Source organism: Drosophila simulans, unplaced genomic scaffold (genome assembly GCF_016746395.2).
Source record: "Drosophila simulans strain w501 unplaced genomic scaffold, Prin_Dsim_3.1 Segkk50_quiver_pilon, whole genome shotgun sequence".
Classification (NCBI taxonomy): Eukaryota; Metazoa; Arthropoda; class Insecta; order Diptera; family Drosophilidae; genus Drosophila; species Drosophila simulans.
Window position 1 is genome coordinate 1 of NW_025416846.1, and position 12,012 is coordinate 12,012.

Below are 12,012 nucleotides of genomic sequence, written 5' to 3' on the forward strand. Positions count from 1 at the left end.
TCATCAATTTAGTGACGCATATGATATTGTCCTATCATATAATTATATAAAGACTTTAATGAATTGTGTCAAGTTGCCAAACACCTCGTCATCAATTTAGTGACGCATATGATATTGTCCCTATCATATAATTTTGATATAAAGACTTTAAAGAATTGTATCAAGTTGCCAAAACACCTCGTCATCATTTAGTGACGCATATGATATTGTCCATATCATATAATTAATATAAAGACTTTAATGAATTGTGTCAAGTTGCCAAACACCTCGTCATCAATTTAGTGACGCATATGTATTGTCCCTATCATATAATTAATATAAAGACTTTAAGAATTGTGTCAAGTTGCCAAACACCTCGTCATCAATTTAGTGACGCATATGATATTGTCCATATCATATAATTAATATAAAGACTTTAATGAATTGTGTCAAGTTGCCAAACACCTCGTCATCAATTTAGTGACGCATATGATATTGTCCCTATCATATAATTTTGATATAAAGACTTTAAAGAATTGTATCAAGTTGCCAAACACCTCGTCATCAATTTAGTGACGCATATGATATTGTCCATATCATATAATTAATATAAAGACTTTAATGAATTGTGTCAAGTTGCCAAACACCTCGTCATCAATTTAGTGACGCATATGATATTGTCCCTATCATATAATTAATATAAAGACTTTAATGAATTGTGTCAAGTTGCCAAACACCTCGTCATCAATTTAGTGACGCATATGATATTGTCCCTATCATATAATTAATATAAAGACTTTAATGATTGTGTCAAGTTGCCAAACACCTCGTCATCAATTTATGACCATATGATATTGTCCCTATCATATAATTAATATAAAAACTTTTAAATGAATTGTGTCAAGTTCCAAACACCTCGTCATCAATTTAGTGACGCATATGATATTGTCCCTATCATATAATTTTATATAAAGACTTTAAAGAATTGTATCAAGTTGCCAAACACCTCGTCATCAACTACATATTATGGTTGCGCCGACCTCTCATATGTATTCTCTTATGTGTTCATAGGATTTTGCAATTATATACGATAAATTAATAATATACTTATGAAAATGATTAATTATTATATGTATAAGGAAAAAATGCTGAAATATTCCCATATTATCTTAGTATTATAGAGGAAAGACCGTGCGACCTCTCATATTGTTCAAACTTATGTATTCATATGATTTTGGCAATTAAATGAGTAAATTAAATAATATACATATGAAAATGATTAATTATTATATGTATAAGGGAAAAAATGCTGAAATATTCCACATTCTTCATATTATAGAGAAAAGCCATTATAGTGAGAGGGTATAGTAGTGTAAACACCGGAATTACGACAGAGGGTTCAAAAACTACTATAGGTAGGCAGTGGTTGCCGACCTCTCATATTGTTCAAAACTTATGTATTCATATGATTTTGGCAATTATATGAGTAAATTAAATAATATACATATGAAAATGATTAATTATTATATGTATAAGGGAAAAAATGCTGAAATATTCCCACATTCTCTCAGTATTATAGAGAAAAAGCCATTATAGTGAGAGGGTATAGTAGTGTAAACGACCGGAATTACGACAGAGGGTTCAAAAACTACTATAGGTAGGCCAGTGGTTGCCGACCTCTCATATTGTTCAAAACTTATGTATTCATATGATTTTGGAATTATATGAGTAAATTAAATAATATACATATGAAAATGATTAATTATTATATGTATAAGGGAAAAAATGCTGAAATATTCCCACATTCTCTCAGTATTATAGAGAAAAGCCATTATAGTGAGAGGTATAGTAGTGTAAACGACCGAATTACGACAGAGGGTTCAAAAACTACTATAGTAGGCAGTGGTTGCCGACCTCTCATATTGTTCAAAACTTATGAATTCATATGATTTTGGGAATTATATGAGTAAATTAAATAATATACATATGAAAATGATTAATTATTATATGTATAAGGAAAAAATGCTGAAATATTCCCACATTCTCTTAGTATTATAGAGAAAAGCCATTATAGGAGAGGGTATAGTAGTGTAAACGACCGGAATTACGACAGAGGGTTCAAAAACTACTATAGGTAGGCAGTGGTTGCCGACCTCTCATATTGTTCAAAACTTATGTATTCATATGATTTTGGCAATAATATGAGTAAATTAAATAATAAACATATGAAAATTAATATGTATTATATGTATAAAGAAAAAAATAATCATATTATATATGAATAATGGAAAAAAAAATGAAATGTTCATATAATCTCTTAATATATAAGAGAATAGCCCGTATGTTGGGTGGCAAACGGAATTGAAAATACCCGCTTTGACGACAGCGGGTTCAAAAAACTACTATAGGTAGGCAGTGGTTGCCGACCTCCCGCATTATTCGAAATATTTATTTCGGATTATGTTTATATTGGTTACATACAATAAAGTATATTATTATCCGTACAAATTTGTTTCTCAGTTCTATAGAACACGGGACTTGGCTCCGCGGATAATAGGAATATACGCTTTTTAGATAATATCGTTGAAACAAAAGTCAAGTTTCTATTATATATAGAATAACAAATCGTTTCCATATATTATCGTTAATTTTTGGAGGCAGGCAAATATTTATTTATTACCTGCCGTATAGTTGGATTATTATATCGTTACGGTATAATACAAATATGGATTCTTATGAAAGAAATATAAAATTATATATTAAATGTGGAAATATTATCATATGCGCTTGGTTTTATGTTATATATTACCAGAGAGATATATGAAAAGAGATAAATTTTAAATTTATCTTCAAAATGCAAATGATTTAACTTAATATTTATATTGGTTAAACAAAAATTGTACATGTGTGGATACAATAATTATGTATGTTGGAAATAAAATGATATTTTATAATGAAATATGTATATATAAAAAGATATAATTATAGAAACATATATATTACAATAATTATATGAAATTCTTGTTATATTGGTAAAACAAGTATAAATTAAAAATGAAATTATGGATTACGAATGCTATATAAAAATGGCCGTAATCGAATGGATATTTTACTTATAAATATATATTTAAAATTTTACCCAAAGGCGAAATATTGAATTTTATTCAATATAATAAAAATCATGGAATTATATAAAGTGAAAAATCCATATATCTATTATATTGCTTATTTCGATTCAAAAAATATGAATGGAATATGAAGGAAAAACATTATTCTGGTTGATCCTGCCAGTAGTTATATGCTTGTCTCAAAGATTAAGCCATGCATGTCTAAGTACACACGAATTAAAAGTGAAACCGCAAAAGGCTCATTATATCAGTTATGGTTCCTTAGATCGTTAACAGTTACTTGGATAACTGTGGTAATTCTAGAGCTAATACATGCAATTAAAACATGAACCTTATGGGACATGTGCTTTTATTAGGCTAAAACCAAGCGATCGCAAGATCGTTATATTGGTTGAACTCTAGATAACATGCAGATCGTATGGTCTTGTACCGACGACAGATCTTTCAAATGTCTGCCCTATCAACTTTTGATGGTAGTATCTAGGACTACCATGGTTGCAACGGGTAACGGGGAATCAGGGTTCGATTCCGGAGAGGGAGCCTGAGAAACGGCTACCACATCTAAGGAAGGCAGCAGGCGCGTAAATTACCCACTCCCAGCTCGGGGAGGTAGTGACGAAAAATAACAATACAGGACTCATATCCGAGGCCCTGTAATTGGAATGAGTACACTTTAAATCCTTTAACAAGGACCAATTGGAGGGCAAGTCTGGTGCCAGCAGCCGCGGTAATTCCAGCTCCAATAGCGTATATTAAAGTTGTTGCGGTTAAAACGTTCGTAGTTGAACTTGTGCTTCATACGGGTAGTACAACTTACAATTGTGGTTAGTACTATACCTTTATGTATGTAAGCGTATTACCGGTGGAGTTCTTATATGTGATTAAATACTTGTATTTTTTCATATGTTCCTCCTATTTAAAAACCTGCACTAGTGCTCTTAAACGAGTGTTATTGTGGGCCGGTACTATTACTTTGAACAAATTAGAGTGCTTAAAGCAGGCTTCAAATGCCTGAATATTCTGTGCATGGGATAATGAAATAAGACCTCTGTTCTGCTTTCATTGGTTTTCAGATCAAGAGGTAATGATTAATAGAAGCAGTTTGGGGGCATTAGTATTACGACGCGAGAGGTGAAATTCTTGGACCGTCGTAAGACTAACTTAAGCGAAAGCATTTGCCAAAGATGTTTTCATTAATCAAGAACGAAAGTTAGAGGTTCGAAGGCGATCAGATACCGCCCTAGTTCTAACCATAAACGATGCCAGCTAGCAATTGGGTGTAGCTACTTTTATGGCTCTCTCAGTCGCTTCCCGGGAAACCAAAGCTTTTGGGCTCCGGGGGAAGTATGGTTGCAAAGCTGAAACTTAAAGGAATTGACGGAAGGGCACCACCAGGAGTGGAGCCTGCGGCTTAATTTGACTCAACACGGGAAAACTTACCAGGTCCGAACATAAGTGTGTAAGACAGATTGATAGCTCTTTCTCGAATCTATGGGTGGTGGTGCATGGCCGTTCTTAGTTCGTGGAGTGATTTGTCTGGTTAATTCCGATAACGAACGAGACTCAAATATATTAAATAGATATCTTCAGGATTATGGTGCTGAAGCTTATGTAGCCTTCATTCATGGTGGCAGTAAAATGTTTATTGTGTTTGAATGTGTTTATGTAAGTGGAGCCGTACCTGTTGGTTTGTCCATTATAAGGACACTAGCTTCTTAAATGGACAAATTGCGTCTAGCAATAATGAGATTGAGCAATAACAGGTCTGTGATGCCCTTAGATGTCCTGGGCTGCACGCGCGCTACAATGAAAGTATCAACGTGTATTTCCTAGACCGAGAGGTCCGGGTAAACCGCTGAACCACTTTCATGCTTGGGATTGTGAACTGAAACTGTTCACATGAACTTGGAATTCCCAGTAAGTGTGAGTCATTAACTCGCATTGATTACGTCCCTGCCCTTTGTACACACCGCCCGTCGCTACTACCGATTGAATTATTTAGTGAGGTCTCCGGACGTGATCACTGTGACGCCTTGCGTGTTACGGTTGTTTCGCAAAAGTTGACCGAACTTGATTATTTAGAGGAAGTAAAAGTCGTAACAAGGTTTCCGTAGGTGAACCTGCGGAAGGATCATTATTGTATAATATCCTTACCGTTAATAAACATTTGTTATAATACAAATAAATACAATTTACCAAAATAAAAATATTACAAAATGATTCTACGGAATCAAAAGTTAAAGTGAAAATAAAATGTAGATGGCTTTTATTTTATTTATATGTGGGGCTTGGCAACCTCATAAAAAGACTTTAACATTATTAATGTTGTTGTGCGTATTTGTGGCAGTACTTACTACAACAACGGCGTTTCCTATAAAAACAAATTCTCGAAAATGGAAATCGAAGAAACTAAACTAAATTCGAAAGTGGAAGTCGAATTAAAATTAAAATAATTTTGAATGTGGTAATCGAAATAAGTTTGTGTGTATATGGACCATAATATACACGCGTTGCGAATATGTATTGTTCATCTATGTTATGAGCATACGTTGGCTAATGCAACAACCTAAAATATACAATGTTTGTACCTGTCATCCATCAGGTTAATGTTTTATATAAATTTTGCAGTATGTGTCACCCAAAATAGCAAACCATAACCAGATTATTATGATACATAATGCTTATATGAAACTAAGACATTTCGCAACATTTATTTTAGGTATAAAAATAAATTTATTGAAGGAATTGATATATGCCAGTAAAATGGTGTATTTTTAATTTCTTTCAATAAAAACAATATTGACATTATATAAAAATGAATTATAAAACTCTAAGCGGTGGATCACTCGGCTCATGGGTCGATGAAGAACGCAGCAAACTGTGCGTCATCGTGTGAACTGCAGGACACATGAACATCGACATTTTGAACGCATATCGCAGTCCATGCTGTTATGTACTTTAATTAATTTTATAGTGCTGCTTGGACTACATATGGTTGAGGGTTGTAAGACTATGCTAATTAAGTTGTTTATAAATTTTTTATAAGCATATGGTATATTATTGGATTAAATAATGATTTTATTCATAATATTAAAAAAGAAATGAAAAACATTATCTCACATTTGAATGTGAAAAACGAAGAGAAATATTTTCTTTTTCAATCAAATAATACTGAGAAATGTCTAGCATAAAAAATTGAAATATTTTTCATCTAGAATTGTCTCTTATTAATGATTCGAAAAAAAAAAAACTTGGTTATGTTATTATTCTTCGTTGGTTCGTTAAATGGATAAAAAATAACTTTGCTTACAAGAACTATTGGAACTATTTATAACGAATTTAATTGATTGTTTTATCATTTATATATAAAGAATTTATGGCAAAATATAGTTATATATACAACCTCAACTCATATGGGACTACCCCCTGAATTTAAGCATATTAATTAGGGGAGGAAAAGAAACTAACAAGGATTTTCTTAGTAGCGGCGAGCGAAAAGAAAACAGTTCAGCACTAAGTCACTTTGTCTATATGGCAAATGTGAGATGCAGTGTATGGAGCGTCAATATTCTAGTATGAGAAATTAATGATTTAAGTCCTTCTTAAATGAGGCCATTTACCCATAGAGGGTGCCAGGCCCGTATAACGTTAATGATTACTAGATGATGTTTCCAAAGAGTCGTGTTGCTTGATAGTGCAGCACTAAGTGGGTGGTAAACTCCATCTAAAACTAAATATAACCATGAGACCGATAGTAAACAAGTACCGTGAGGGAAAGTTGAAAAGAACTCTGAATAGAGAGTTAAACAGTACGTGAAACTGCTTAGAGGTTAAGCCCGATGAACCTGAATATCCGTTATGGAAAATTCATCATTAAAATTGTAATATTTAAATAATATTATTAAGAATAATGTGCATTTTTTCCATATAAGGACATTGTAATCTATTAGCATATCCCAAATTTATCATAAAATATAACTTATAGTTTATTCCAATTAAATTGCTTGCATTTTAACACAGAATAAATGTTATTAATTTGATAAAGTGCTGATAGATTTATATTATTACAGAGCGTTAATTTTTCGGAATTATATAATGGCATAATTATCATTGATTTTTGTGTTTATTATATGCTCTTGTATGATTAACAATGCGAAAGATTCAGGATACCTTCGGGACCCGTCTTGAAACACGGACCAAGGAGTCTAACATATGTGCAAGTTATTGGGATGTAAACCTAATAGCGTAATTAACTTGACTAATAATGGGATTAGTTTTTTAGCTATTTATAGCTAATTAACACAATCCCGGGGCGTTCTATATAGTTATGTATAATGTATATTTATATTATTTATGCCTCTAACTGGAACGTACCTTGAGCATATATGCTGTGACCCGAAAGATGGTGAACTATACTTGATCAGGTTGAAGTCAGGGGAAACCCTGATGGAAGACCGAAACAGTTCTGACGTGCAAATCGATTGTCAGAATTGAGTATAGGGGCGAAAGACCAATCGAACCATCTAGTAGCTGGTTCCTTCCGAAGTTTCCCTCAGGATAGCTGGTGCATTTTAATATTATATAAAATAATCTTATCTGGTAAAGCGAATGATTAGAGGCCTTAGGGTCGAAACGATCTTAACCTATTCTCAAACTTTAAATGGGTAAGAACCTTAACTTTCTTGATATGAAGTTCAAGGTTATGATATAATGTGCCCAGTGGGCCACTTTTGGTAAGCAGAACTGGCGCTGTGGGATGAACCAAACGTAATGTTACGGTGCCCAAATTAACAACTCATGCAGATACCATGAAAGGCGTTGGTTGCTTAAAACAGCAGGACGGTGATCATGGAAGTCGAAATCCGCTAAGGAGTGTGTAACAACTCACCTGCCGAAGCAACTAGCCCTTAAAATGGATGGCGCTTAAGTTGTATACCTATACATTACCGCTAAAGTAGATGATTTATATTACTTGTGATATAAATTTTGAAACTTTAGTGAGTAGGAAGGTACAATGGTATGCGTAGAAGTGTTTGGCGTAAGCCTGCATGGAGCTGCCATTGGTACAGATCTTGGTGGTAGTAGCAAATAATCGAATGAGACCTTGGAGGACTGAAGTGGAGAAGGGTTTCGTGTGAACAGTGGTTGATCACGAGTTAGTCGGTCCTAAGTTCAAGGCGAAAGCCGAAAATTTTCAAGTAAAACAAAAATGCCTAACTATATAAACAAAGCGAATATAATACACTTGAATAATTTTGAACGAAAGGGAATACGGTTCCAATTCCGTAACCTGTTGAGTATCCGTTTGTTATTAAATATGGGCCTCGTGCTCATCCTGGCAACAGGAACGACCATAAAGAAGCCGTCGAGAGATATCGGAAGAGTTTTCTTTTCTGTTTTATAGCCGTACTACCATGGAAGTCTTTCGCAGAGAGATATGGTAGATGGGCTAGAAGAGCATGACATATACTGTTGTGTCGATATTTTCTCCTCGGACCTTGAAAATTTATGGTGGGGACACGCAAACTTCTCAACAGGCCGTACCAATATCCGCAGCTGGTCTCCAAGGTGAAGAGTCTCTAGTCGATAGAATAATGTAGGTAAGGGAAGTCGGCAAATTAGATCCGTAACTTCGGGATAAGGATTGGCTCTGAAGATTGAGATAGTCGGGCTTGATTGGGAAACAATAACATGGTTTATGTGCTCGTTCTGGGTAAATAGAGTTTCTAGCATTTATGTTAGTTACTTGTTCCCCGGATAGTTTAGTTACGTAGCCAATTGTGGAACTTTCTTGCTAAAATTTTTAAGAATACTATTTGGGTTAAACCAATTAGTTCTTATCAATTATAACGATTATCAATTAACAATCAATTCAGAACTGGCACGGACTTGGGGAATCCGACTGTCTAATTAAAACAAAGCATTGTGATGGCCCTAGCGGGTGTTGACACAATGTGATTTCTGCCCAGTGCTCTGAATGTCAAAGTGAAGAAATTCAAGTAAGCGCGGGTCAACGGCGGGAGTAACTATGACTCTCTTAAGGTAGCCAAATGCCTCGTCATCTAATTAGTGACGCGCATGAATGGATTAACGAGATTCCTACTGTCCCTATCTACTATCTAGCGAAACCACAGCCAAGGGAACGGGCTTGGAATAATTAGCGGGGAAAGAAGACCCTTTTGAGCTTGACTCTAATCTGGCAGTGTAAGGAGACATAAGAGGTGTAGAATAAGTGGGAGATATTAGACCTCGGTTTGGTATCGTCAATGAAATACCACTACTCTTATTGTTTCCTTACTTACTTGATTAAATGGAACGTGTATCATTTCCTAGCCATTATACGGATATATTTATTATATCTTATGGTATTGGGTTTTGATGCAAGCTTCTTGATCAAAGTATCACGAGTTTGTTATATAATCGCAAACAAATTCTTTAATAAAACGATGCATTTATGTATTTTTGATTTGAAAATTTGGTATAACTCCAATTACTCAGGTATGATCCAATTCAAGGACATTGCCAGGTAGGGAGTTTGACTGGGGCGGTACATCTCTCAAATAATAACGGAGGTGTCCCAAGGCCAGCTCAGTGCGGACAGAAACCACACATAGAGCAAAAGGGCAAATGCTGACTTGATCTCGGTGTTCAGTACACACAGGGACAGCAAAAGCTCGGCCTATCGATCCTTTTGGTTTAAAGAGTTTTTAACAAGAGGTGTCAGAAAAGTTACCATAGGGATAACTGGCTTGTGGCGGCCAAGCGTTCATAGCGACGTCGCTTTTTGATCCTTCGATGTCGGCTCTTCCTATCATTGTGAAGCAAAATTCACCAAGCGTTGGATTGTTCACCCATGCAAGGGAACGTGAGCTGGGTTTAGACCGTCGTGAGACAGGTTAGTTTTACCCTACTAATGACAAAACGTTGTTGCGACAGCATTCCTGCGTAGTACGAGAGGAACCGCAGGTACGGACCAATGGCACAATACTTGTTCGAGCGAACAGTGGTATGACGCTACGTCCGTTGGATTATGCCTGAACGCCTCTAAGGTCGTATCCGTGCTGGACTGCAATGATAAATAAGGGGCAATTTGCATTGTATGGCTTCTAAACCATTTAAAGTTTATAATTTATTTTATAAACGACAATGGATGTGATGCCAATGTAATTTGTAACATAGTAAATTAGGAGGATCTTCGATCACCTGATGCCGCGCTAGTTACATATAAAAGCATTATTTAATACAATGACAAAGCCTAGAATCAATTGTAAACGACTTTTGTAACAGGCAAGGTGTTGTAAGTGGTTGAGCAGCTGCCATACTGCGATCCACTGAAGCTTATCCTTTGCTTGATGATTCGATAAATAAATGATTTTTTCCTGTAGCCAAACACCTCGTCATCAATTTAGTGACGCATATGATATTGTCCCTATCATATAATTTTTGATATAAAGACTTTAAAGAATTGTATCAAGTTGCCAAACACCTCGTCATCAATTTAGTGACGCATATGATATTGTCCATATCATATAATTAATATAAAGACTTTAATGAATTGTGTCAAGTTGCCAAACACCTCGTCATCAAGTTAGTGACGCATATGATATTGTCCCTATCATATAATTAATATAAAGACTTTAATGAATTGTGTCAAGTTGCCAAACACCTCGTCATCAATTTAGTGACGCATATGATATTGTCCATATCATATAATTAATATAAAGACTTTAATGAATTGTGTCAAGTTGCCAAACACCTCGTCATCAATTTAGTGACACATATGATATTGTCCCTATCATATAATTAATATAAAGACTTTAATGAATTGTGTCAAGTTGCCAAACACCTCGTCATCAATTTAGTGACGCATATGATATTGTCCATATCATATAATTAATATAAAGACTTTAATGAATTGTGTCAAGTTGCCAAACACCTCGTCATCAATTTAGTGACGCATATGATATTGTCCCTATCATATAATTAATATAAAGAATTTTAATGAATTGTGTCAAGTTGCCAAACACCTCGTCATCAATTTAGTGACGCATATGATATTGTCCCTATCATATAATTTTTGATATAAAGACTTTAAAGAATTGTATCAAGTTGCCAAACACCTCGTCATCAATTTAGTGACGCATATGATATTGTCCATATCATATAATTAATATAAAGACTTTAATGAATTGTGTCAAGTTGCCAAACACCTCGTCATCAATTTAGTGACGCATATGATATTGTCCCTATCATATAATTTTTGATATAAAGACTTTAAAGAATTGTATCAAGTTGCCAAACACCTCGTCATCAATTTAGTGACGCATATGATATTGTCCATATCATATAATTAATATAAAGACTTTAATGAATTGTGTCAAGTTGCCAAACACCTCGTCATCAATTTAGTGACACATATGATATTGTCCCTATCATATAATTAATATAAAGACTTTAATGAATTGTGTCAAGTTGCCAAACACCTCGTCATCAATTAGTGACGCATATGATATTGTCCCTATCATATAATTTTTGATATAAAGACTTTAAAGAATTGTATCAAGTTGCCAAACACCTCGTCATCAATTTAGTGACGCATATGATATTGTCCATATCATATAATTAATATAAAGACTTTAATGAATTGTGTCAAGTTGCCAAACACCTCGTCATCAATTTAGTGACGCATATGATATTGTCCCTATCATATAATTTTTGATATAAAGACTTTAAAGAATTGTATCAAGTTGCCAAACACCTCGTCATCAATTTAGTGACGCATATGATATAGACTTTAAAGAATTGTATCAAGTTGCCAAACACCTCGTCATCAATTTAGTGACGCATATGATATTGTCCATATCATATAATTAATATAAAGACTTTAATGAATTGTGTCAAGTTG

At 34.3% G+C, this 12,012-nt stretch overlaps 3 non-coding genes across 3 annotated transcripts; all 3 read left to right on the forward strand.

Annotated features, from left to right (window-relative positions):
• The first annotated feature begins 3,250 nt into the window (after positions 1 to 3,250).
• Positions 3,251 to 5,244, forward strand: LOC120285569. The gene has a single exon (XR_005544824.1). It is a non-coding gene; the product is annotated as a small subunit ribosomal RNA (ribosomal RNA).
• Positions 5,245 to 5,933: 689 nt separating this feature from the next.
• On the forward strand, positions 5,934 to 6,112 carry LOC120285567. Its single transcript, XR_005544822.1, has one exon. It is a non-coding gene; the product is annotated as a 5.8S ribosomal RNA (ribosomal RNA).
• Positions 6,113 to 6,506: 394 nt separating this feature from the next.
• Positions 6,507 to 10,468, forward strand: LOC120285571. The gene has a single exon (XR_005544826.1). It is a non-coding gene; the product is annotated as a large subunit ribosomal RNA (ribosomal RNA).
• The last annotated feature ends 1,544 nt before the right edge of the window (positions 10,469 to 12,012 follow it).